The sequence below is a fragment of the Rhineura floridana genome, chromosome 5 (genome assembly GCF_030035675.1).
Source record: "Rhineura floridana isolate rRhiFlo1 chromosome 5, rRhiFlo1.hap2, whole genome shotgun sequence".
In the NCBI taxonomy this organism is placed as follows: domain Eukaryota; kingdom Metazoa; phylum Chordata; class Lepidosauria; order Squamata; family Rhineuridae; genus Rhineura; species Rhineura floridana.
In genome coordinates, this window is record NC_084484.1 from 9421816 (window position 1) to 9447183 (window position 25368).

At 40.4% G+C, this 25368-nt stretch overlaps 1 pseudogene; it reads right to left on the reverse strand.

Moving 5' to 3' along the window:
* Window positions 1-3961: 3961 nt before the first annotated feature.
* The window catches only part of LOC133385754 (hexokinase-2-like), a 69760-nt pseudogene continuing 48353 nt past the window's right edge, over window positions 3962-25368 (reverse strand).

Genomic DNA, 25368 nt, shown 5'->3' on the forward strand with positions numbered 1-25368 from the left:
CCCCTAAATAGTCACTTTAAAATCTTTTTCAAAGTGTCCTTGTCCCCCTCCCAGCCAAATCCCAATTGCTTCCCCCACCCCCAAAGATTTGTTGACTTATACCTTTTTCTTTTCTGGAGGCAGCCTATATACACTTGCCCAATTCCCTTTGTTCTGTGGCTTTAAAAACCAATCGAGCACATGATTCATTATTGTTCATTTTTCACATGGCAGGACTACATTGGCACACAAAAGGATTTAAAGCTGTCAGACACAAAATCATGTTTACGACAAACATTTAAAATGTAAACGAGCTTGAGCATTATGTTTCAGCAAGCACACACACACACACGGCAATTTTCTGAATAAAATATGCATTTATGAAATAGAATGTTGTCCCTTCCCAATGAAGAACAATTTCAAATAAATTCAAATACCAACTAGGATAAAAAGGTACCACTGTATGCCACTACCGCTAGCTCCGTGGTGCTTCTGCTTGTTGCTGTAGCGCTTGCTTTCTGTAACAATGCAACACTCAGACTGGGGGTATACACCACAATCATGGCCAGCAGAAGTGGCCAGCCAGGTGGGACATTGGCTGGGGGTTAAACCGCTGGTGCCAGTCTGCTACCAATTGCTGTGTGCCCTCCTGCCCACCAGGACACACAGCCATGTGCAGTGGCAGACAGAGGGGGAGGGGGAACGAGCGACTTGCTTGCTTTGTCCTCTGAAGGGACTTTATGTGTGGGGGGAGAGACAAGGAAGGAGCAACAGGGCTCTGATCTTGGTTGGTTGTTGCCTGTCAGCCATCTGCTGCTGGTAGATACTTGATTCAAGCTGTAAAGGGCCTCTCCTGGTTATTAGGTCTCAGTCTTGGATGGTTGCTGTCTGCCAGTCACATGCTTCAAGTCATAAAGAGGCTTTCCAGATTGTCGGGGGGAGGGCAGGTGTTACTCAGCATGGTGTATATGTGCGAATGCATATACACAAGTGATCCACTTTATCAGAGAGAGATGGGAAGATGTTTCTGTTGTTGGGGTGTGTTCATGTGAGAGAAAGAGAGAGAGAAAGGGGGACAGGTTGACAGATAGGCTTGTGTGTTTGCTTTAGAGAGGGGGGACAGGTGGGTAAGAGGTTTATGTGTGTTTGTGAAAGAGATAGAAAAGGGGGTGAGAGGGTGATCTTTTAGTATGTGTGTAACAGAAAAAAGGCTAGATAAGTCTCTATATCTATGTGTATGAGAGATAGAAAGAGCGTAGAGGTAGGTAGGTCTGTGTGTGCATGAAAGAGGGGGAGGGATGTCTCGGGGTGACAGACAGGGGTGAGAGGTAGGCAGGTATGTATGTGCCCCTTGTTACTAGATAGTGACATCATCATCATATAGGGGAAAAGCCAACAATGGAATCTCCACAATCAGGATCAGCAGGACACAGCTGACTTTTGATAGTAGGCATGAGGTTGTGGGGGGGGGTGCACTGTCACACACATAATTTAAGATACATAGAAAGTTCTGGACATGTTGAAACAATGAAGGCAGTAAGGGAGTTGCGTGTTAATTCAATCTGAAAATCTTCAAGGTTTCACAAATAATTCTTCTTTGTTGCAACATCAAAATTTCTAATCTCAGGAGAGGGGGTACAAATTATTCTAATGGTTTACTTTTTATATGTACATTTTCTGTTTACCTCTAAGTTATTTGTCTCTTAACTTTTATATCTAGTAGTGCAGCCATATATATGAGTCTACTCAGACGTAAGCCCTGATGAGTTCAATGGGACATTCTCAGGTAGGTGTGTACCTTTAAGTTATATTGTTGGCAAAAAATTAAAAAGGCAACTAGTGTGCTTATCTTCTACAACAGGACATTGCCATATTGGTCAACATTTGTTTTAATTCAAATGGGTGGGGTTAAGAGGGAAAGGTATGGTTTAAAGAGGAGAGGGAGGGGCCAGGGGGCCCACTGACTAGTGATGGGCTCTATTTCAGCAGTAATTGGATTTGCCATCAGGTTAATTGTTATTTCTGATATTCTCTATCTTTGAAGAGAGAATTTTGAAGTAGCAAGTCTCCATGCCTAGTTTCCGATTCATTCTTCCCCCCCGATTCATTTTTTTTAAAAAATTGCTTTGAAATCATCAATAGTATGAGTGATACTTTTATTGATCTACTTCCTATGTGAGCTCTTCAAATGTGTATTCCCTTTCACTGATGTCAATGAAGATTATAACTGACACAGAAAGCAGCAGGGGGGAAAGAGGTGTTGATTGTAAACAGTAAGGGGGAAGACACTGACTTGATTATCTATCTTAATCTGCTCTGCAATGCACTTGAAAAGGAATGTAAACAGGCAATAATTACAGAGTTCAGAATAAAGAACTGACGCAAAGCAAAAATAAATCAGAGGAGATTGGAAAAAAGAAAAGATAGCAGAGGAAAAAGGAATCAGACCATTAACAACCACCGGGGGCCACACTTAAAAATAAAATGTAAAAAGGAGAGGATTCCATCCCTACCACTGACTCAAGGGCCCTCAAAAACCTAGAAGCAGCCCTGACCACAATAATTTGCTGCAGGCCTCAACTTGTCTAGCATTCTTTTTCTTAGTGAAGATTGAAGGTTAAACTAGAGAATTATAATGGTAGCATATAACAGAAAACACTGAACATCTTTTCATTTCAAAACATGAGTTTTAACTTCCTAATACTATGTATGGAGGAGGTATTCTTTCCTGACAAGTATGGTCTTTATGAGATATATATGTAAAGAAGGGCCCTATTTGTACTTGATAATTACAGATGTTACAACAAGCTGTTCCCAAATTCACATGGATGAGACTCATAGACAATGAGTACTGAGATTCAGCTGTCTGATGGCTTCCATACACCAGGGAATCTGGTTCAGACACCCACAAAAAAGCAATTTAAATGTAAAAAGAAGCTGTGTCAGGGAGTTTGAGAATTACATTTCTAACATAATATGTCCCACTGCTGTATCATTTCAACCTGGATGCCAAGAAATATTATAAAAGGTGTTGCTGTAACAATGCTAATTAATTATAGTGAGGTTTTGTTAAAAAGATGAAACCAACTCATGCTGCTTTTATATCATTGTTACAGAAAGCCATATGAAGTGGAACTGATATAGTAATAACAAAAGATACAAATGCATTATGTGGGGGGGAGTTGTGTGTGTGTGTGCTGGTTTTTTGATTCTATCATGATAAAGTCTGAAAATTCTATTGTGATAAAATGGGGAGGGATATATCAAAACAAAAATGGAAGGGGATTAGACCTGACATACTAGGGAGCAATCCAAACGCAAGATCTGCTAGGATGAGCAGAGTTTAGAAACAACAGAGTTTGGGCTGAGATAGGGCTATACTGGCTGAAATCCTTCATTCCAGTTGAGCCAGTGATATGCTGGCATAAATTCATCCTGATTCAGCGGGCTGAGCTGAGGTTGTGGCAGAGGCAGAGGTGTAGCGGGGCTGGAGGAGTCTTCTTCTTCTATTATTATTGTTGTTGTTGTTGTTATTGTTATTTCCATTTATAGACCACTTACTATCTAAAAGATCTCAAAGCAGTTTACAATAGAATACACAAGGCACAATAAAAAACATGTCAAATTTATTTACAAAGCAAAATACATAAACAATATCCATATACATAAATATACACATAACACAGTATAAAAAATTAATGCAACTTCTAAACGTACACAGCATTCGGGCACAGGAGGCTAAAAGCAATTAAAACATTATTAGCTCAGACTCCATGAAAAACATAGAAACAAATATCAACATTGTGCAAAACAAAAAAAATTAGAAGAGCTTAACAAAACTATCACAAATCCAGAACACCCTTTTTATAAAATTGGAAGCCAAATACATTTTTGTGTGTCACTTCAAGCTATACATATCCATCAATTCTAGGAGAATTGGTGATCCTGTGACTCTCCAGGTGTTGCTAGAATATCCCTCCAATCATCTCTGACGCCTGGCCATGCTGACAAGGATTGACGGGTTTTGGGAGACCAACAACATCTGTAGGCTCACAATTGCTGAGGCTGCATTGTTTGCTCCACTTACTGAGGGTGCTTCTTGTACAGTGAAGCGCAGCCTCTCTACTTCCTTGTTCTCCTTGATGCGATGCAGCACGGCAGCCAAGACAGCACCACAGAGGTAGGCCAAGCAGGTGGAGACAATCTCGCAGATGCGCTGGGTGGCAACACAATCTTTGTGGGATGGCTCCAGGCCCAACTTTGTCAGGATCTCCTGGGCTTTCAGCAGGCCTCCGTTCTCTTTTTCAATGGCAGACACGTATCTGGTCTCAAAGTGTCCCATCGTCAGCAAGTCTGAGGTGAGCCTCCCACTGAAGAGGAGCTGTTCCTTGGCCATCTTCACCAGAATGAGCCTGATACATGTACATGCCACTGAACATCTTCTCAAACAGTTGCTTTCCTGGGTTCAGCGAGCCCATGTCAATATCCCAGTCAAAATCGGTCCTCATATCACTCAAGGCCCATCATCTCCAAAGGCTCCCACTCCATGTTGATGCACATTCACCCCTCATCGCCATTCACTAAGTCAATGTGGCACATGTCCTCCATGTAACAAGCATTGTAACTAATACCAACAATTAGTCCAACTTCACAGTTGTGATCATCATAGCCACAGGTCATCATCGTTCCAACAGTATCATTCACCACAGCAACAACATCTATATCAAAGTCCTCTTGTCTTTTTATGGCTTTCTGTAGCAGGGACACCACATCCCGCCCTTCCATGCCACTGCACTTGAATCCTTTGGTCCACGTAACAAGGATGCTCTCGTCCAGTTTGGTCTGGCGGCAAGGAAAGGAGAAGGTGAAGCCCAGAGGTAGTTTCTGATCCTTGATTTGCAGCTGTTCCAGGAAGTTAGCTAAATATTCACCGATGTGGTCAAAGAGCTGCACCGCACTTCCCCTCATCAGATCTTCTGAAATTGCATGGATCTGGTTCTCCATTTCTACTTTCTTGCTGCCGTTATCAGCAACCTTGACTCTCAGCTCCCGGAAGTTGTGCCACCAAGGTCTAAGGCCAAGAAATCGCCTTCCTCTGTTCCATCAGGGGTGGACCTCACAAATGCAGGCATTCTACATTTCAAACTCTGTTCAATGCAGTCATATGACCTAGCAAGTAGGGCTGTGCATGGAACACCCATATTTGGCCTTGATTTGTAAACACAAATAAAGCCCAATTTGATACGTACATATTTGCAGCCATTCCGAACCAATTGGGATCTGAATCCAGATATTACAAATATCCAGAAATTTCATTAACTTACATTGCAAAACCAAAATGGCCATAACCTTCTTACTTTTTGACATAGGGCATGGAATTTGGAGACATGGTAGCTCCTAAAGAGGGGATTAACCCTGCCAAATTTCAGCTGGGTAGCTCCAGGAGTTTTCATGTTAGGCACCTTCAAATTTTAAAATGTTTTAAAATTAAAACAGACATAACTTTCTTGTTTTTTCACACATGGACATGAGCTTTGTGGACGTGGAAGCCTCTATGGAAGGAATTAACCTTTCCAAATTTCAGCTGGGTAGTTCCAGGAGGTTTCATGCTATCCACCTATAAACTTTGCTTTTTCAAAAAAATATTTTTTTTTATCAAGACTGTGTGTGACTGTGCTCATTCAGTCAGGCCAATTCTCAGGCTAAGAAGAAATGCTGACTGGTAATAACAAAACTGTGTAGTGTCTACCCTCCTAAGCTATATCACACATTGAGATGATGATGATGATGATGATGATTGATAATGATTGGTGATGAAGTGGGAACAGGATAAGATTTGGTGGTTGGTCTGTCTTTACTCTGAGTCCCTCCAAGCTATAATTCATTATAGGATGTGTTTAAATAATATTGATCAATATATGTATTCATAATATGAGAAACTATAGAAAAGTCCACACAATGGTGACCAGCAGTACTAATATTTATTCTAAGCAGAAACAGGAGAAAACTATTAACAATAATTAAAATTGACTGTATGAAAAATAAATAAGACCAAAAAAAGCCACAACTGTGGGTGTTGTTGGCTAATATATTTCTTAACTATGATGATGACTAAAAATTATCAATAATTTAAATAAAATAAATATTGCAAGTAAAATTGGTAGTCCAAGCCCTGAGATAATCAAGATTGTTTTAAACAAACAAACAAAAGACCACATGGCTGCTAATACTAAATAGTCTGAAAATAAAATAGTCTGAAAATGGCTAGTCAAAAATAAACTCATTCACAGGATAAGTGTGAAACAATTCAAACAAACACAACTGGTATTGCGTGGCTGGCTCCTAAAATATGAAAGAATTAGGCTGCAAAAATAAATCGGATTCAGAACAATGAAGGGGGGAGGAAGAAAAGGAAACATAACCTTAAGAACCTTAAAAAAGATGCACACCATGAACACACACACAGTTTAACACAATTATAATAAGGGGAAAGGTGGCCTTAAGAGACAAGATTTATTGCTACAGTACAGGGGCTCTGCTAAAGCATTATGTTCTGCTCAGAGGGATAACCGACAGCAGACTACGGTTACCAGATCTCCGTTTTTTGGCCAGAGACTCTGGTTTTGGTGGGGTCCTCCCCAGGTCTCTGGGTGAGCCACCTTAATCTCCAGAATTCAGCTTTCATTTTTTTTAAAAAAAGTTTCTAGGTGGTCTGGTTCCCGAGATATACACCAAAACCTCACCCCCCCGTGGCTTAGTTGTTCTAAATTCTGCTCTCATCCCTGCCCTTTCAGGTTTGTAGCCAATAAGAAGTCAGGGTTGTGTTTCACAAGTAACTATAGAGCCAAAAAATTATAGTCACAAACCTTGCCTTTTCCTTGCAAATCAGAAAGTTGCTTTTTCCTGCTTTTCTGAAAATTTCACTTGAAAAAGTAAGCTTTCAGTCTTTATCTCTCTTGTGTGTAGGAGTCAGACAGGTTTAAATTTTGAAGAGGGCAGTGTCTTGCAAACCTTCCCAAGATGAAGCTTTAATCCTGTACTTGCTTTTCCAGAGTAAACATAGAGTAAACGCCACTGAATTCAATAGGACTTCTTTTTTAGTAGACATGGTTAGGATTGTGCTGTAAATTGATAGGACTTTTGAGTGAACATAGCAAAGAATTGTGTTTGTGTTTCTCTCCCCCTCTAATCCTATTTTTAAAGCAATTAGGCAGGGCTTAGTTAGTATCACTGTTTTTATTATGTAGGAAACTAATATTGATTTTTTAAAAATGTTCTGCAATGATCAACTGGTTTTGACAATAAGCTATTATATGGGGTGTATGTATTTTTACATGTCCCGTGTGTGTGTATATATGGGAATCTTTCCAACAACCCTGTGAGGTAGGGTTGCAGTCTGGAAACCAAGGCAGCTCACAATAAGAAATAAATCCCTTTAAAATCCAGTAACCATAAAAACAAGTTGCAAAACAGTTTAAAGTGGCATGATTCTGAATTTTGGGTTGTGTGAATGAAGTTGCTTATCACTTGAGGTTGCAGTTCTGTCCTTGTTTGAGTAAGCCCCACTGAATACATTGGGACTTGCTTCTGAGTAAATAAATGTAGAATTGCACTATAAATATCTTTACAGATTGTGTAAACAATAAACATATTTGACAGTTATGCTTATATAAATATTTCTTCATACTATGTCCTGATAAGTATGGTTTACAATACTTCCACTAAATTTTAAGTCTGCCCTTCTTCCTTTGGGTGGTCATGGTTTCCCTCTGTTGTTTTCATCCTGAAAGGCAGATTAAGCTGAGAGATGGTGAGTAGCCTATGGTCACCCAGTAAACTTTATAGCTCATTTCAATTTTTAAAAAATAATTAAAACAATTTACATGCAGGCAAATTTGATTAAGTAGATCCACACAATATGTTTAAAGCACATCCAACTTGTATTTGAAGTACATGACTTCCCCTAAAGAATAATGGGAAGTGTAGTTTCCCTTCACAGTTTTAGTTCCCACCACCCCTAACAAACTACAGTTTCCATGATTCTGTGGTGTGATCCACATGCTTCAAATATGTGTTGAATGTGCTTTAAATGAATGGTGTGGACCTGCACTAGGTATGATGTGCATTCATTACTGAATTGAAAAGAACAATTGTAAAATATTTTTTTTAAAACAGGGGAAGGGTTGTAGCTTAGTGGTAGGGCATATGTTTTGCATACAAAGGTCCAAAATTCAATTTCTGGAAAGGACTATTTCTTGGAATCCTGGAGAGCCAATGCTGGTCCATGTCATCAGTACTGAGCTAGATGACACCAAATGGCCTCAGCGGTATAAAACAGATTCCTTTGTTCTTAAAAATGGAAACAGACCCAGTGGCCACAGTGACTCTAAAATTTATTGATGTATTTTAATTACAACATTTATATACCACTTTCTTGTAAAAAAATCTTAAAACAGTTTAGAGGGAGAATTAAAACAACAATATTTTTGGCAAAAACAGTTAAAGTCAGGTATTTAAAAATATTCAAAATAATAAAACCAACAATGAGTTAAAAACAGATAAAAAATAATAGCTTCTACATGCCTGGGTAGGCTTGCCTAAACAAAAATAATTTTATAAGGTGCCAAAAAGAGTACAATGAAGGCACCTGCTAATGTCAATAGTCAGGAAGTTCCGAAGTGTAGGTGCTGCCACACTTTCTTAGAAGAGTAGAACAAGTACTATGTGGCACCCTTAACATGGAAAGCACTCCTTGAACTTGGCCTGGTAGCAAACTGGCAACCAGTGCATATTTCAGAGCAGAGGTATTATGTCCTGACAGGGTCTCACTCATATCAGCAATAGTGCCATAGCATTCTGCACTAACTACAGCCCCCGGGTCAGGTTGTGCTGCATGGGGATTTCTGTGACCTTGGCTGAATGGCTGCCAGGATTTTTTTAGTTTGGGTTTTTGATTAGGAATCCTGACTGGTTTTGGGATGCTTAGTTTTCTGCCTTACTCATAGGAATCTTGTTGTGATTGGTATGGTATTGCATTTAAGAAATCATCAATGTCTTTTTCTTTTTCTATTTGCATTTCATTTATCTTTATACTCACTCCCTTTCATCCATAGAAGCAACAACAGTGGTTCCATGTGCTCCACTCAACCTTCTTAAACCCACTGATGATTCACCTTGTTGTTTCTTTCTTGTCCAATAGTGGTAAAACAGAATTCACATACTGGGCAGCATTGCTGCAATTGTTGTTCCCAAGCTGCTGCCTATGAAGGTAGACCAAATCATGTGTCTCTGTCAATTATATTCACTGGAATTGGGTTGGCTGATGAAGTGAGTCTATAGCAGCCCACAGGAGAGACAGAAAAGTGTAGAGAATCTTCTTACTCATTTCTCAGACATCTCTCTGAAGTGATGGGTCAAATCTGTAGAAATTTGGATGTTAAAAGTAGGGGCAGTGCATTCCAGGCAGTGGGTTGCCAACCCTACTTGGATATGGATATCTTTGCAGAGGATACCTAGTCAAGCTTTACTAACAACACAATCCAAACCATATCTACTGGGAAGTAAGTCCTATTGAGTTCTGTGGGGCTTAGTCCCTTAGTAAGTATGTTTAGAATTACAGCCTTCAGGGCCCTCCATCTTTTATCCTGAGTACTTCTGTCTAACATCTGCACAGCACTAGGCTCATTTCTTCCTACAATGGCCTTCTGGTGCCTGGCCTGGCCTGAGGGCACTTAAACCCTTTTTACAAGAAGAAAGTTGGCTAGATTAAATGTTCCCTACCCAGGCTCCATCTTTTAGCTAAGATTTCTATCTTAATTTCTAATCAAATAAATGTTTTTGTATGAACTGTATGTGCCAAGCAACTGTGATTGATGCTTAATGTATCATGCTTAATGACATCACTCAGACCCACCCCATGACATCACTCGGACCCGCCCTGTGACATCACTCAGGCACTCTCCATGACATCACTTAGGCATGCCCTCAAAATCTCAGGGGTTGGGATGCTTCTGACCTGGCAACCCTACAGCAGACTGATCCATGCAGAGAAAGTAAGAATCAGTCTCATCCAGTCACACGAAACACGAGTGGACAGCAAAGAGCCTTTCCTCCTCTCCTAACCATTTCTCTGGGTTTATTTGCAGGAAGAGCTGTCAATTAAAGGGAGAGACTAAGCATTTTCCTTTCATGAAGGTCCCAATCAAGAGCACAAAGAATGGAAGGCAAACCCCTCTCCCTACCAGGGCTTTCTTTGCTGATTTGCAGGAAGAGATTTCAAAACGCAGTGCCCTCCTTCCTGCCATTCATGCCTCAGTTGTTGGTCGGTGTGTGTGTGTGTTGTAACACAGCCCGGCAACAAGCCAAGCACTCAGAGACATCGACATATGAAAGCAACTTTTTTTTTTAAGTATTCAAATAGGCTTCTTTTTAAAAAATGAATGCCTGCAAATGCTTTTATCTGCCCTGTATGAGGCTGGGAGTAACTGGGCCTGATTTGTAACATGAAAAAAAGCTTCCAGAGAGGCCCAATTCGGTTTGTTTTTCATGATTTGAACACAGAGCACAGCCCTACTAGCAACCCAGCAGAAATCATACTACCCTTTTTGCCAGTGTAAGTCAAACTCTATTTTAAATATTTGTTTTACTCTGCCATGCTCATGCCAGCTCCACCTGCTGGCAGTAACCCAATTCCTGACAAGAGTTTGGAACGGGTAAATTACACCAGCATATTTTATCTTGGCGTCTTCCTATAGTTTGGATTGCTCTGTAAGGCAAAATATGGGTGCACAGTAGAACCTAAGTTGTCAGACAGCATAACATTTGAGATTGTATAACATTTTTACTGTGTTTATGGTGCAGAAGTTAACTTACTATTCCCATGCTTTGGGGGACATGCATGAAATTGTAATAGCCACTTTTCTCTCAACTAATCTTTTTTATTATAGAATATAAAGATCATATCCATCTGTGAAAATATATACTCATTTTAACTTTCTTCACTATCAGCAGCATTAAAATAATTTGCCACTTCCCCCACCCGATGAATCAGCACTGGAGGTAAATTAAAAGTGTCCTGCTTAGAAATTGTTATGCAAATGATCTGTTTTTAGATTAAATGATTTGGATTGTGGCTTTCTGGTTGCTTTATATCTAGGGATGTTTGTTTTCCTTTCCCTGAATCCTCACGCTTAAATAATGTTATGTGTTAAACTGCTTCTAGCTGTTGCTTAATCCAGGGTAGCCAACCTGGTGCTCTCCAGGTGTTGTTGGGCTGCAACTCTCATCATCCCTGAGCATTTGGAACCACTCCTTCCTGCAATGATGCATTGACCACACCCTGGATCCACTCGGTCAGACCCCCTTGGCAAGCTTGAATAAGCCTAGAAGGGCAAGGGTCGAGAGGACACGTTGCAGACCACATCATCACAAGCACCTTGTCTACATCATCAGGCTGCATCAACTGAAACCGTTCCCAAGAAGTTGCAGCAGACGTTGCACTGGACACCTCATTGGGGACTACAGTAGATGTGGAGGGGGCATCAAGACTGCTACGGAGGTGAGCAACTTTAGCCACAAAGTGCCTTGCAAACAATTCACAGTGGGCCTCCGAAGGGTCTAAAACTCCATTTCCTGGAGTTGATGTCAACAGATGTTGTGAAGGATACAGCAGGTTGTGATGACATTTGCAACCAAGTCCTCCTCTACGTCCAGCAAACTGGACAGGGACCACCACATCACTTTTACTCTGGTAGTAGTTGAAGTTATGGCTGATGCCTACCTGTGAAGACTTGAAGGGAGCCATCAGCTAGGGTTGCAAGGTAAATGGCTGGACAATGAGGATGAGGAGGCACATAGGGCTGTGATTGATTAGTACTGTTGTGCTAGAGAGAAGGTAGCAGCTTTGAGCTTGCTGGCCAGAGGGAATGTCCAAAAGATATCTGTGTTTTGGTTCCTCCTTGTGACAGCAGCACTCACATCCATGAACCAGCCCTTGACATCCACCACTGCTTGTAGAACCATGCTGTAGAAGCACTTGCAGTTGTAGCACTCAGGAATGTGCCCCTCCTGAGCCAAAATGCAGGTATGTAAGGAATCCAATGTATAATCAGCATGGGAAGCCAATCTCAAAGAAGTCTTGGAAAACTATTTTTTTTCATCACCAAGTTTATCACATCACTGAGGTACAGCAGAGCTTGGAAAAGTTACTTTTTTGAACTACAACTCCCATCAGCCCCAGCCAGCATGGTCACTGGATTGGACTGATGGGAGTTGTAGTTCAAAAAAGTAACTTTTCCAAGCTCTGAGGTACAGTTACTTGAAAACATGGATAGTCTTTCTGAAGATCTCACAAGTTGTGAATTTACCTACCCCAAAGGCAATGTTGAGAGTAAGATAACCCACACTTAAGGCTAGCTTGTACAGTGCCAGCACCAGATGCTTTCTCACAAATATGGTTGCTACATCATGGTGTCTTGCCACTGGAACACAGGGGCCGTCTACTCTGTCAGGTGGCAGAATGTGGTCTGAGACACCAGAAATGTCTGAGCTTTGTCCACAGTCTCCATTCTAGGTAGACTCCATCTGCACATGCCAGAGCTTAGTTCTGCATTCAGTTGGTCACTTATTGATGAGGTGATGGCCATGTTGATGCTCCTTTCTTCAACCATGGCACAGTGACACCAGAACCCCTGAAAACTACAGTGCTGTAGTTACATGAGTTGAAAAGCTGTTCAACTCATGGCAGCAGCAGTGGATTTCACACAAAGAATTTTGTAGCTCCTATTTCAGTCCACTCTCCAGCTTCCTTTCTTTGAAAGAAAAAGTTTGCTAACTTCCCTAGTGTTTGCAGAAAAACAATTCATTAAATGTGAGAATGGAATTATTGATTTCTTATCTGCAATCTTGTTGCAATCTAGGGATCTGGTTTACCCATAGGAAAATCTGCAAGATGTCAATCTCTGCTGTCAAGTAAGTGGAGCTGGGGTGAAGCAAAGAGCGAATGTGGTGGTCTTAATGGAGCTCAGGCTTTTTTTATATGAAGTAGCTGTTTCAAATGTTACAAAACATGGCAAATGGTACATCTTAAATCTGGGCAATAACGTATATGTGATCAAAGCCTGAGGGAATATATAATTAACCTGTCACATGTATTTCCTAATGCACAGGCGGAATCTGAAATATTTGGCCAAGGTAAATCTGGCCAAGCACTTCCAACTCACCATTGATTTTGACAGTTTTAATTTAAATCTTGTGTTGTAAATCATCTCATCAAAGGATTTTTTATTATTAATCAGGGTTTCCAATAAAGGGTGATTTGCCAATATATTTTATGATTCAGGCACAACTTTGGAAACCAACATCACATTTGTTCCAGCTGGCAGCCACTGAGTTTGTTGGTGATATATAAAGCTCGTCACATGTGTATCTGGAGGAGGATGTGTGTCTTTCCTTGAAGTACCCCAGGCAGCTCGTAATGGAGAGGTGTTGGCAGCATTTAGAGAGGCAGATGCTTACCTGTTCTCCAACCGTGTACACACTTGGCTCATTGACAAGGTGAAAAGAAGGACAAGCCATCACAGAATAGGGGCATTTGGCAGCTGGGTCCCTGCTGCAGAAGGGTAAACTGGTCACCTATGGATGCTTGCTGTACTGTAGCAGATCTCACCAATCCATGCCAATATACACACCTGCCTGAAAAACAGTAAGTTATTTCAGCTGGAAGGACGTAAAAAATTAAGGATTCCGTCATTTTTAAAAGAGAAGCAAATTGTTGGCATGGTGATGTTAAAAGGTATTTTATGATTCTCTGTCAAAGTAGAGAAAAAATGGTACAGTCTGACTGCACAAGACTGTAATGACTGCTGAGGGTGCAATCCTGCCATCTGTTTATGAAAGATGGAGTGCACAGGGTCTGTCTATGCATGAGAGACTCACTGCTTAGAGATTTTTCAAATATTAAGTGGAATATAAACACTTTAAAATCAATAAAAAGGGATTATGCTAGCCTGGCCTTCTGCTTTTTCCACTTCATTATACGACCACAAGAGTGGCTGTATACTATACTCAGCATGGATTTTTTGCATTCTGCAGTGTTAAATTGAAAATACCTCCATGCCACTCTGATCTGTCCCATAAGCTCATTTCAAAACATAACATTACACAACTTATAGTCCTGAACTCAGAACCACTTGCTTAACAACCCTCTAAATTTTCGTGGTGATACACAAAACAGTCAGAGAGAAACAAGAGTTCAAAGTGTAAAAAGAGAGAGAGAGAAACCAGACCCCTTTTGGACTTTTTTTCTGTCAGAGTTCTCATAATTTGTTGAAATTAATTAACCATCAGCCATGTTCACAGAGTACCTGTAATCCTACTACTGACTTTGTCCCATATTCTGACCTTTGTCTTCCGCAGTTTAAAAGTTAAAAAAATTGCCTGGCTGATTTTTAATTAATTTAAGAAATTTAGCATTGAACTCAATGATAAGGTGGGCATGCTCGGTAAGAACCAACTGTCAGTGTTCTAGAAGCCAGATGCACAGCTGCTGAGCTTGCCTAATTAGAGGACCACACCCACACCAGACTTGATTTCACTTGAGACAGTCATGGCTTCCCTCAAACACTCCTGGGAAGTGTAGTTTGTGAAGGGTGCTGAGAGGAGACTCTTATTCCCCTGACAGAGCTCCAATGGCCAGACTGGATTAACAGTCAGCTGCTCTTCCCAGAGAATTCTGGGGATTGTAGCTGTATGAGGGGAATAGGGCCTCTGCTAGCAACTCTCAGCACCCTTCACAAACTACAGTTCCCAGTATTCTTTGGGGGAAACCATGACTGTTTAAAGTGGAAGAAATGCCTGGTGTGGATGTGGCCAGGGACAGCTTTGCTTTAAATTTGGGTGGGAGAGTACATGTGTCTGCTGTAGAATAAATAAGCGAGGGAACCCTGAAAAGTAATGATGTTGTTAACAATGTTTTCCTTTTGGAAAGGAAAGAGGCTTTCCCTCTGCCCAGTGCCCACAAACCCAAACTCCTCCCCCTCCCTCCCCTCCATCTTCCTCCCTACCTGCACTGTTCCTCCCCATCCCCCAGGTTAGTTTCACCTAACATGATTGCACTGGAGTAAATTCCACTGACCTCAATAAGCATGCAAATGATGAAACCTACCCACCCTCCTCCTCTTCCTCCTCCCCTTCCTTCCCCCTCCTGCCCCCACCCCTCCCATTCAAATCCCCTCCCCCTCCTTCACCTCTCCCCTCACCCTATCCTAAGCATCATTGCATGGGAGTAAATCACATTGAACTCAATAAGCATGCAGATTATCAGACCTGCCTTTCCCCTTCCTATCCCCCTCCTATCCCCTCACACTCTCTCCCCTTCTTCCCCCTCTCTTCCCCTGCCCTCTCCTTCCCTTTCCTCCCTTCTTCCTCTCCTCCCCATCTTCCTTCTTCAAACCTGCCCTCTTCCTCCCCTCCCCCTCCTGCATGCTCCCATCCCCCTTGCTCCCCTCTGCCTTTCCTCCCCTGCCCACTCCAAACCTCCCTCCCCTCCTCCTCCCCCCCATGACCTGTTTCACATATCCTAAGCATGATTGCATGGGAGTAAATCCTATTGAATTCAATAAACATGCAAATTATGTTGTATAGACTTATGGCTCTGATCCTTCCCTGGAGGGGTGGTGGACAGATTAAGATGGTCCGCCCCCAGAGCCTAATGGAATCCACAGGATTCCTGCATGCCCTGGGGGAGTTCCCTGGATATAGAGCAGGTGACTCTGTTGAAGCACTTGTCAAGCTGTGGAACAGCCTCAATCAGGAAAAGCCTGATTGAGTAAAAAATCTTTTACCAAGTGAAGAGCAAGGGAAGGGCCATAGCTTAGAGGTACAGGGTATGCTAAAGGTACTGAGCTCAGCCCTTGCACTGTCCAGTTAAAAGGATCATGTAAGTGATAATAGGAAATACCTGTCTAAGCCCACGGAGAGCTGCCACCACTTTAGGCAACACTCAAATGATCTCACCGGGCACAAGGCTGTTCACTATATTCCTATGGGCAGAGTCCATAATCTCTTCAAATTGTGTTGGGCAACAGATTTCCTCTAATCTTATTTTTTTTCTTGTTTTGTTAAGTTTTAGTTACTTAATTACAGCTACTTATTTAAGCCAATTGATCAGGCATCGGTAACATATTTAGCATGATCCCACCATCCTAGATAAATCAATATCTGTTTCCCATTAGATACTGGAAGTTTTCCCAAGGAAAAGCTTGACTAAGCTCTTGTATGTGCTGGATAATGAGATTTTTATTAGACTTTCCCCGAGCTCTTATCTCAGATTGTATTTGTTTCCTGTAAGAATTCATTTGTAAGGATTGGAAGCCAGGTGTAAAGACTCAGCTGCAGCTATTGATAGATGGGTTTATTACTCCCAACTAAACCTTTCATTTTTTTCCCCAGAGAAAATAATGCCGTTTGGAAGCAGCTGGTCTCTCACTGTTACTCCTCTGCTCCCAAGATCAGTTGTTAGACTTTGCACCACTTCATTTTCTTGCAGCTTGACAAAAGGAAAAGCCACTGAAGGTGGTAACACTAGCATTATACCGGTCTCCTCTTTCAAAAACATTTTCTTCCTGCATTACTTACATTAGATGCAAATTCATGGAAGAGGCAAAGATCTGCTTTGTCTCTTTATTCTGTTCATTCCAGAAGATACAAGCAGAAGCTTGGTAGGTTCACTTCAGAGAGACTTTACGTTTGCTCCATGTTAGAGCATGTCCTGTCCTCATCTCTCTGATTGTCATAGCAGTCGTGGCTAATAGGTAGAGTTCCTGTCAAAAATTCACTTAATACAAGTTTAAAAGCAAATTTGAGCAGGTTCTCTTTCCTTTAAAAAGAAGTTTGGATGGAAACTAACAATTTTTTAATAGGACAAGCAAAATTTCTTACAAAGCTTCTATACATCACTGAATTTCATTTATAGCAAACTTAGAACTGAATTTCAGGCAGAAGTTTAAAGTACAGCCAAAAGAGTTTTGATAAGACCTATCAGAGACATTTTGCACATACAGTCTTCGGACCTATCCCTGTCTTCAGAAAGACAATACAAGCACTGGATTGGAGCTGTTTCCCAAGAGCCTCTCCATGAACGGGAAATGGTCACTGAACAGTAGTTTAAAACTGCACGTATCTTACTAATTTCTCAAATTGAGTTCATAAATTCTTGGTTCACACAAGCTTAAAATGGTGTCATTTCTCAATTGTTCCTCCCCTATCAAGTTTTTGGCTGTAGAAAGATGATTGGCTATAGATATTATAGCCCCATATTTAATCAAAGTGGAGTATAAGACTAGGAAAAACACACACAAAGACCTTCATATCTAAAGTGGTACTGGAAGGTAAACTGTAGAGAAAGAGATGTTAAAACTGGAAGTTTAAAATTGGGGGTTGTACCCTGAAGGCCAAGAGTGACTACAGAACAGCACAAATTCAACTCCACTTCATTGGAATGAACGTTTACTCTCCCAGATAGAGAAATATTTATTATCTCCAACGGCCCTTACCTGTAGGTCTTGTATTATGGAGACGCAGGAAATTTCAAAAGCTACATCTGAATATACCTTTTTAACATCAAATTTAATGAATGTCTTGAAAATACCATACCGCTCTCGTAAACAAACCAGAGTGAAATATCCAATCTGGTTTGATAAAGAATGCAGGGAGTCAAAGATGGAGGTAAGAAGGATATTTTCTAATTATAGGGAATCAGGAACAAACCTCCTTCCTCCTGAATATCACTTGGCAAAAAAATCTTATAAAATCCTAATTGCCACAAAAAAGAAACTAGCATTACAAAATAACTGGAAGCTTTTGATAAATGCTTCCTTAACTAATGACTCTAAACTTTTTTGGGCTCTAGTTACAAATGCTCTGGGTTCTACCGCGCCTTTAAATTGTACCATTCCTCCAGATGTTTGGGAGCACTATTTTCCCCTCCAATTTGTTAAAAGCAGCAACAACACCTGCTGCTCTTTATCTTTGTCTGATTCCACCACACTTCCTAAATGGCCCTCGGTAGAGCAAGCAGAGGTTGCTCTCCTGATTAGAAATCTTAAAAATGGAAAGGCCCCTGGAATAGATGAAATCTTACCGGAAATTTTAAAAGTAAATATTAAATGGTGGGCACCACTACTTTCATCCTTGTTCACACAGATAAATTTGACCGGGAAAATTCCTAAATTATGGCTAGAGGCGGTGGTTATACCGATATATAAAAAAGGTGACAAGAACGACCCAGCAAATTATAGACCCATTAGCCTTTTATCGGTGATAGGCAAGGTCTATGCGAGTTTTTTAAATGTGAGGCTACAACAATGGCTAGATGAAGAAGAAATACTAGGCCAAGAACAAGCAGGCTTTCGTAAAAACAGATCCTCCATTGATCACTGCCTGGTGTTAAGGTACTTGGCAGAAAAATACACAAATGGTATTAGTAAAACCCTTTATGTTGCCTTTATGGACCTCAGGACAGCGTTTGATTCAGTCCCCTGAGATCTATTATGGGCTAAATTGAACAAGTCCTTGATTGACAAGCGTCTTTTATTTCTAATTAGTCATCTTTATCAAACTATCTCACTCCGGGTGCGATATGGGCTAGATGGCAGCTTGACTAGTCCTATTTTAGCAAATATTGGTGTCCGACAAGGATGTGTTTTGGCTCCTGCTTTATTTAATTTTTTCCTTAAGGACCTAAGAAATAAATGTAGTACCGAAAATTTATATCCCCCTAAAATTGCAGAGGAGAGCTGTCCCCTGTTACTTTATGCGGACAATACGGTATTGTTATCCTTTTCGGAAGTTGGACTTAAACGCTTACTTCGTATCTTCATGACTTATTGTGAAAAAAATCTTCTCACTATAAATTTTACTAAGTCCAAGAGAATGGTTTTTTCCAGTAAACATTCAAAAAAAATATTGGAAAATAAAAGGCCAAACATTTGAGCAGGTCAGAAAATTTAAATACCTGGGGGTAATATTTTGCTCCTCCCTATCTTGGTCTCCCCATATTCGGTCTGTAACTCTTGCAGCGCATAACATCTCAAAAGCCACCTCTAGATTTTTCTATACCAGAGGTGGACGTTATATTCCAGCTGCTTTAAAAATATTTAAAGCAAAGATACTTTCACAACTTCGTTATGGTATCCCGATTTGGATCACAAATTTTAATGGAAAAGTTGAATTAGTGCTTTCAAGATTTCTACGGGCTATTTTTGGCTTCCCAAGCTGTGTCTCTTCAGCTGGTCTTCAACTTGAAGCGGGAATTGCCTCAACTGAATGTTCAGCATGGATACTAGCTTTTAGATTTTGGGCAAGGATGGCCTATACTGGACCCTCATTGGGTTATCTCCATTTAATTTGGAAAGATCCTTTTGTGAGCTCTTGGTCTAAGTTCTTTAATGAAAAGCTAAACCATATTGGCCTGTCCCTAGACCTTGTGGCTTCCTGGAATTGTGAGATAGCCAAATATAATATTAGCCAACGAATAGAGGACTTGGACCGCCAGCATCTTCTGGCAATGGCGCGTACATCTTGTTCTCCGTCTCATTTTGGCCTAAATTTCCATTTTCCACTTCCAGCACTTTATCTAGAAGAGTTAAGTTTTCCAAATTATAGATTCCTGTTTTCTAGAGTGAGATTCAACTGCTTACCATCTGCACTTCTAACAGGTCGTTTCCAAGGTATCCCTCTAGAAAATCGCTTTTGCATTTGTAAGTCAAACGAGGTTGAAACTATTGAGCATGTACTTTTTGTCTGTGAGCTATATAATGACATCAGGGCAAAAATCATTTATCCATTGATAATAAGCTATCCTGGCAGACCCATAGAATGGTTAATTCAATATTTTCTGTCAGATAGAGTTAAGAATATAACTGAACAAGTCACAAAATTTTTTTATATAGCCCAGTCTATAAGAAATAGCCAGGTTCCCCCTTCGGTTTTTAGTAAGTAAACTATTTTAATTGTAATCTATGTTTGATTTTATTTTTACTATGGTTGTATTGTGGATCTATGATCATATATTAAAAGACTTGATTTGACTTGACTATAGAACAGCACAAATTCAACTCCACTTCAGTAGAATGCAAAGAACATGTTTTCTCCACTATCTCTTGTGATAACATCCATGGATTGTACCTTCTTTGGACTAGAAGGATTGGGGAATAATTGCTTTGTGGAAAATATATTTATTTATTTATGAAATAAAAATAAATATTTGGTGGTGAAGTCATTTATTGAACATACGTGCCAGTTTTCGTCCACCATGTGTGTTGAAAACTAGTAAATCCCTTGACATGGTCATTATTTGTTTGTTTAATTTATATCCCGCCCTTCCTCCCAGCAGGAGCCCAGGGTAGTAGTCTGCACAGAATAGTGGAGTTTGCTATTATGTCATCAGCAAAGGCGGCTGCATGAGGAATCTGAGGGATGAAGCAGGACACAGGGAGGAAGGTGAGGGCTTTGCAGTTTCCTGCCCTTCATATACCTCCTGGCTGCTCGCTTATTTCCACTAATACCCTCCTCTTGCTCCTCCCATTCACCCTTTGCATGCACTATTCCCAACCTACTCCTAATCCCACTCCTCTTCTTCTCCTACCATCCTCTACTTCCCATTCACTCAACTCTCACAGTCCCCCACCAATCCCTCCTCCTCCCTCACTTGTTACTCTGCCTGATCGGATGGCTTTGAGGGAAGCTAATAATTGAAAATGAATTGACTAGTGTTCCAATGCTGAGTCACAATTATAGGACATTACAATGGCAGTTTATGGTAATTAACATAGCTAGGATTTGACCTGCAGTCCTCTTGATCCAAATTATTCCAGACTATCTTGCCCATAATTATCATGGGTGAACTATATTAATATTTCCAGTGGTGATTCCAAAGACTCTAATGTCTCATATCCGTAATCTCTACTACATTGTGAATTGCTACAAAGGACCAGGACTGTAGAGAAAGAAACCCTAGAACAGCTTTTCCCAATCTGTGGGGCCACAGATGATGTTGAACTACAACTCCCATCAGCCCCAGCCAGCATGGCTAATGATCAGGAATGATGGGAATTGTAGCCCAGCAATATCTGGGGACCCAAAGGTTGGGAAAGGCTGTCCTAGAAGAGCTGCTTTCTCTGGGGACTCTGATACATGTTACACTAATGTTTTTTTCTTGTTTACAACTCTGAAGTGTCTCTGATTATTCCCCTCTTTACATGCAAGGATAACTGGAAGGCTGCTCACTCAAACAACCTTCCTTGCTCTCCTGCCTCTCAACTTTTAGGGAGGATTACCTGAATGAGATAAAATAATGAAGGAAGAAGCCCAACCATTATTTCCTCCAAGTATGACTCAGCTTGTCTCTTCCTTAGTAGTGCAAGGAAAGGCAATTCAACACTTCAAGCTCCTCCAGGTTTCTTTACCTGCAGAGAGGGAGTCTTCAGGGTTGTAAATCAGCAAATCTGGGCAGCTTTATAAGTGTAACTTGCAGCTCAGTTCTGAGTAACACATTCCTGCAAATACCCTGTGAGGTTAGGTCACTATCATTACATTTTATATTATATATTATACATTTCATTATTAAATTTTTATTCCATCATTCTGAAGTTGCCCAGGGTGACAATGGATGCTCCAAAGTAACACTTCCATTCACCTGCATAGTTCCACAATAAGAAAGCTGGAGTACTAGAATCAATCTGTCAAATGCAAAGGAGTATTGTGTTAAGACTGTAGAATTCTTGTGGATCTGTCTGAGAATTATTTGAAGCCTGTGGGTTTTTTTGTACAGTCTTTAGAATACAACGAACAACTTGGCCTTTTAATATCTTTCCTTTTTATGGTGAGAAAATGAGCTACCACGAACCAGTTTCATGTCACAGAAGCTTTGATCTTTGATACTCATGCACTTGTTGCTTCTAACAAGAGGAGGGAGCATTAGGTGAGATTGGGTTCACAGGCATCGTATCTCATCAACCAAGAGGTAGAACATTTGGTTATGGCTCTCTACAGGATGCGGGCTAGTGAGTGGACTGAAGAAGAAATGCATGTCAAAAGGACAGGGAGACAGAAGGGCAGTGATCTGACATGCTTGGCAAACAAAACTGTCACGCTGGGAAATAACTGACTTGCTGGGTAAGTCAAATGAAGCATAATCCTTATGCACTGGAGAGTTTGGCTTATATTCAAGTGTTCAAATCACTTTGCTTCAGTGAATTAGAATGCAAACTATGCTACCATATTTTTTTTTTTAAAAAGTCTAAGGTGACACACTCAGCGGGGTGAGTCCCGCAGAAGTCAGTGCATCTTTTCAGTAAGCAGGCTTAGGAATACACTGTTCGAAAAATAGAGAAGCCAGAGCTTTTAAAATATGTTATTAAATAATATATTATAATATAAATAATATACTATAGTATAATTAATAATATACTACAGTATAGTTAATACAAATATAAATAAGTGTGCATTGGAACACTGTAAATCCATAACTTGTACTTTTACTTGGTATTATTACCTTGAAAGCGTCTTGTTTGCCATTTTTACATCTTAAATAGTGTGCTCATTTTGCCATAATCACAAATTTCCAGACTTTTTCATACCGTTTTCTGATAGAAAGCATGCAAGATTGCCTCAACTTTTTTCCATAAAATATCCTAGTTGCTGTTAACATATATGATGTTCAGGTCTTACTGAGTCCTTCACATAGTTGAATAAAATGAAGCCTGGATGTAATGGAATTATATATATATATACTAACATATACTTTTAAAAACTTCCTTATTTCCCCCCCCCAAAAAAATCACCATCATATTCCCACCACGTGTGCATGTGGGGGAGGGGGATCACCTGTTTCCTTCTGACACTTCGAATAGATTGTTGGATTTTTTAAAAAAAAAAGATGAATAATTGTTTTTTTAAAATTACGTATTTTAACTGGTGTCATCATATACCATCTGCTCATCAGTATAACAGCATTATCTGATTATCATATTTAGGAAAAACCTATGTGCTGTTTTCCACAAATGCTCCCATATATTCATTGGAATGTTTCCCCAAATATTCTGAGCCCACTTAACCATGTAATATTTTACTTGTTCAGGCTCTCTGTCATATTTAACTAGCAGAGAATAGAGTTTTGCTATTGCATGATTTTTATTTTCCTTTTCCCCCCCATTCTTGTTTGCTCTTATTTGTTCATTTAATCTCAGATATTTGTGTAAGCAAGATTATATATGAGAGTAGTCATACCATGGTGGATTCCCTTCCTGTAGCTTCCTCTTAAGTTCTGGATAGGAAATCATGAAACCTTGAGATACCAAGTCCTGTAGTCTAAACAAATCATTATTTTTCCGTGTCTGAAATCCTTAGAGTATACTTCTATAATTTTCCCCAAGACTGACTCTAGAGGCAAGGAGCTAGGATTTAGTAGTATTTTATAACTATTCCAAACCTTTAACAGATTTGAGGATGGAAAGTTTTCTTCAACTGATGTTTGGTCTGTCTTTGCTATTTTCCCTATAAAGTTGCATGCAGAAGCACTTTTTAACATATTCTTGCTATGTTTGAATTTGGATTCACTATTCAATCTATAACCCAATTCAGACAATTTGCTATATGAAGTAATGCTAAGTTTGGGACTTGACGACTGTCAGGCCCCTTCCTGTGGTCACCACCTTGTCACAGTCCCACCTCAGGGTCCTGCTCTCAAAACGGTCCTCTCACTGGCTCTAGCAAAGATCTCTCAAGATCCCACTGCTAGACAGCACCACCAGACACTCCCTGTAAAACAATATTGCCTTGAGACTGTGCCTTAGTCTCCTTCTGGCTTATTGATAAGTTGTGTCTGGGTGCACTTACAGGCCACAACCCCCTTGTATCTTTGTGCCTATAACGAATACAGCCCTGGGTTGCTCTGGATACCTGATGATGTTACACTATCTCTTCACCACTGCCACCATTGATACTGTTTCCCAACCTTGGTATATGCCCTGCCCACCCTTCTGGTCTGTATGAACCCAGCCAAGGATCAGGTGTTCTGGTAAACCAAGAAATACTTATTTATATACACAGGGAATAACAAGATTACTTAAAGGTATAGTCAACAAGCGTGTGGTTTCATAAGATGCGTTACTCTTTATGTTTCTAGTCATCAATAACCTGCCTCACTACCCTCCCAATCCACCCAACAAAACCAACCAACCACTTCCCAACTGTCATCCTCTCATTTATACCTTCAGACACTCAAGCGCTCAGCCAATCATAATCCAACACTCATCATAATCCAACACCCATGCACTCCCTCCTCTCACTCAGTCTACCTACCACATATACTCTAATAAACCCACACTTACCATATTTACAGTATTATATATATACTGGGACATCACAAAGACCACCTCATGTAAGATTTTAGCTTTTAATATTGGATTTTTATTATTCCAGATAAATTTAAGTTGCTACCATTTGTTTAATTGTTGTGACTTTATTTTAATCAGCAAATATTGAAATTAGAAATTGATTTTTGGTAATATTATCATTTTGAAAGCTATCTGTTAAATTCAATTTTTGCCACTCCAGTACAAGAGATTGGCATTCCTTAAATAGAGCTTCATAGTTGTGCTGCTATAAATCATGTATTTGATCAATTAATAGGGCTCTCTGAATCCCAAACTGAATCAGGCCAATTTGTGCTGAATCTGGATTGGGTCAAGGCAGCTACAAATCATTACCGAGCAGACTGAGTGGACCCAAATCAATTTGTAGCTATTTATGCCAATCCAGAACTAAAAAAACCAGTCTGTCTAAATCATACAATCTCTGAAGTGCTGCAATTATTAATTTCCACACCATATAAGGAGAATGCCAGGGTGGGAAGAGGGAGAGGAGGGGAGCTGGACTTTGCTAACTGACAACTCTAGCTTCCAATCCAGGGCTAGAATCTCACCAAATACTCTCCAATCACAGTCCTTGGGGCGGAAAGGGATAGTGAAGTCTTAATTCCAGCAAGTTCATACTGCCTTCACTCTTTTGCAAGTTGTGTTTCGTAGAAAGCATTTGGTGGAGTTTGTTCAGCTTGTGTTTGATTTCCTTCACAGTACCCTACCCAGCCTTATACAAGTTTGTGTTTCATCCTTTCCCAATCAATCCCAGGCCCATACATACATAAATAAATTGTTTGTTGTCTGTGTCTTAGTCTTAGGTTGCTGTTGAGCCCCAGCTCCCCCAGGTAGACCAGGACGAGGTGTCAGAAGAGGACGAGGCTTTCGAGGGCATTAAGGGAGGAGGAGATGGTGACAGCCCACAAGTTCCCACAGCCCTCCTGTCGACGCGGATCCCGCTTCATCTGCAAGC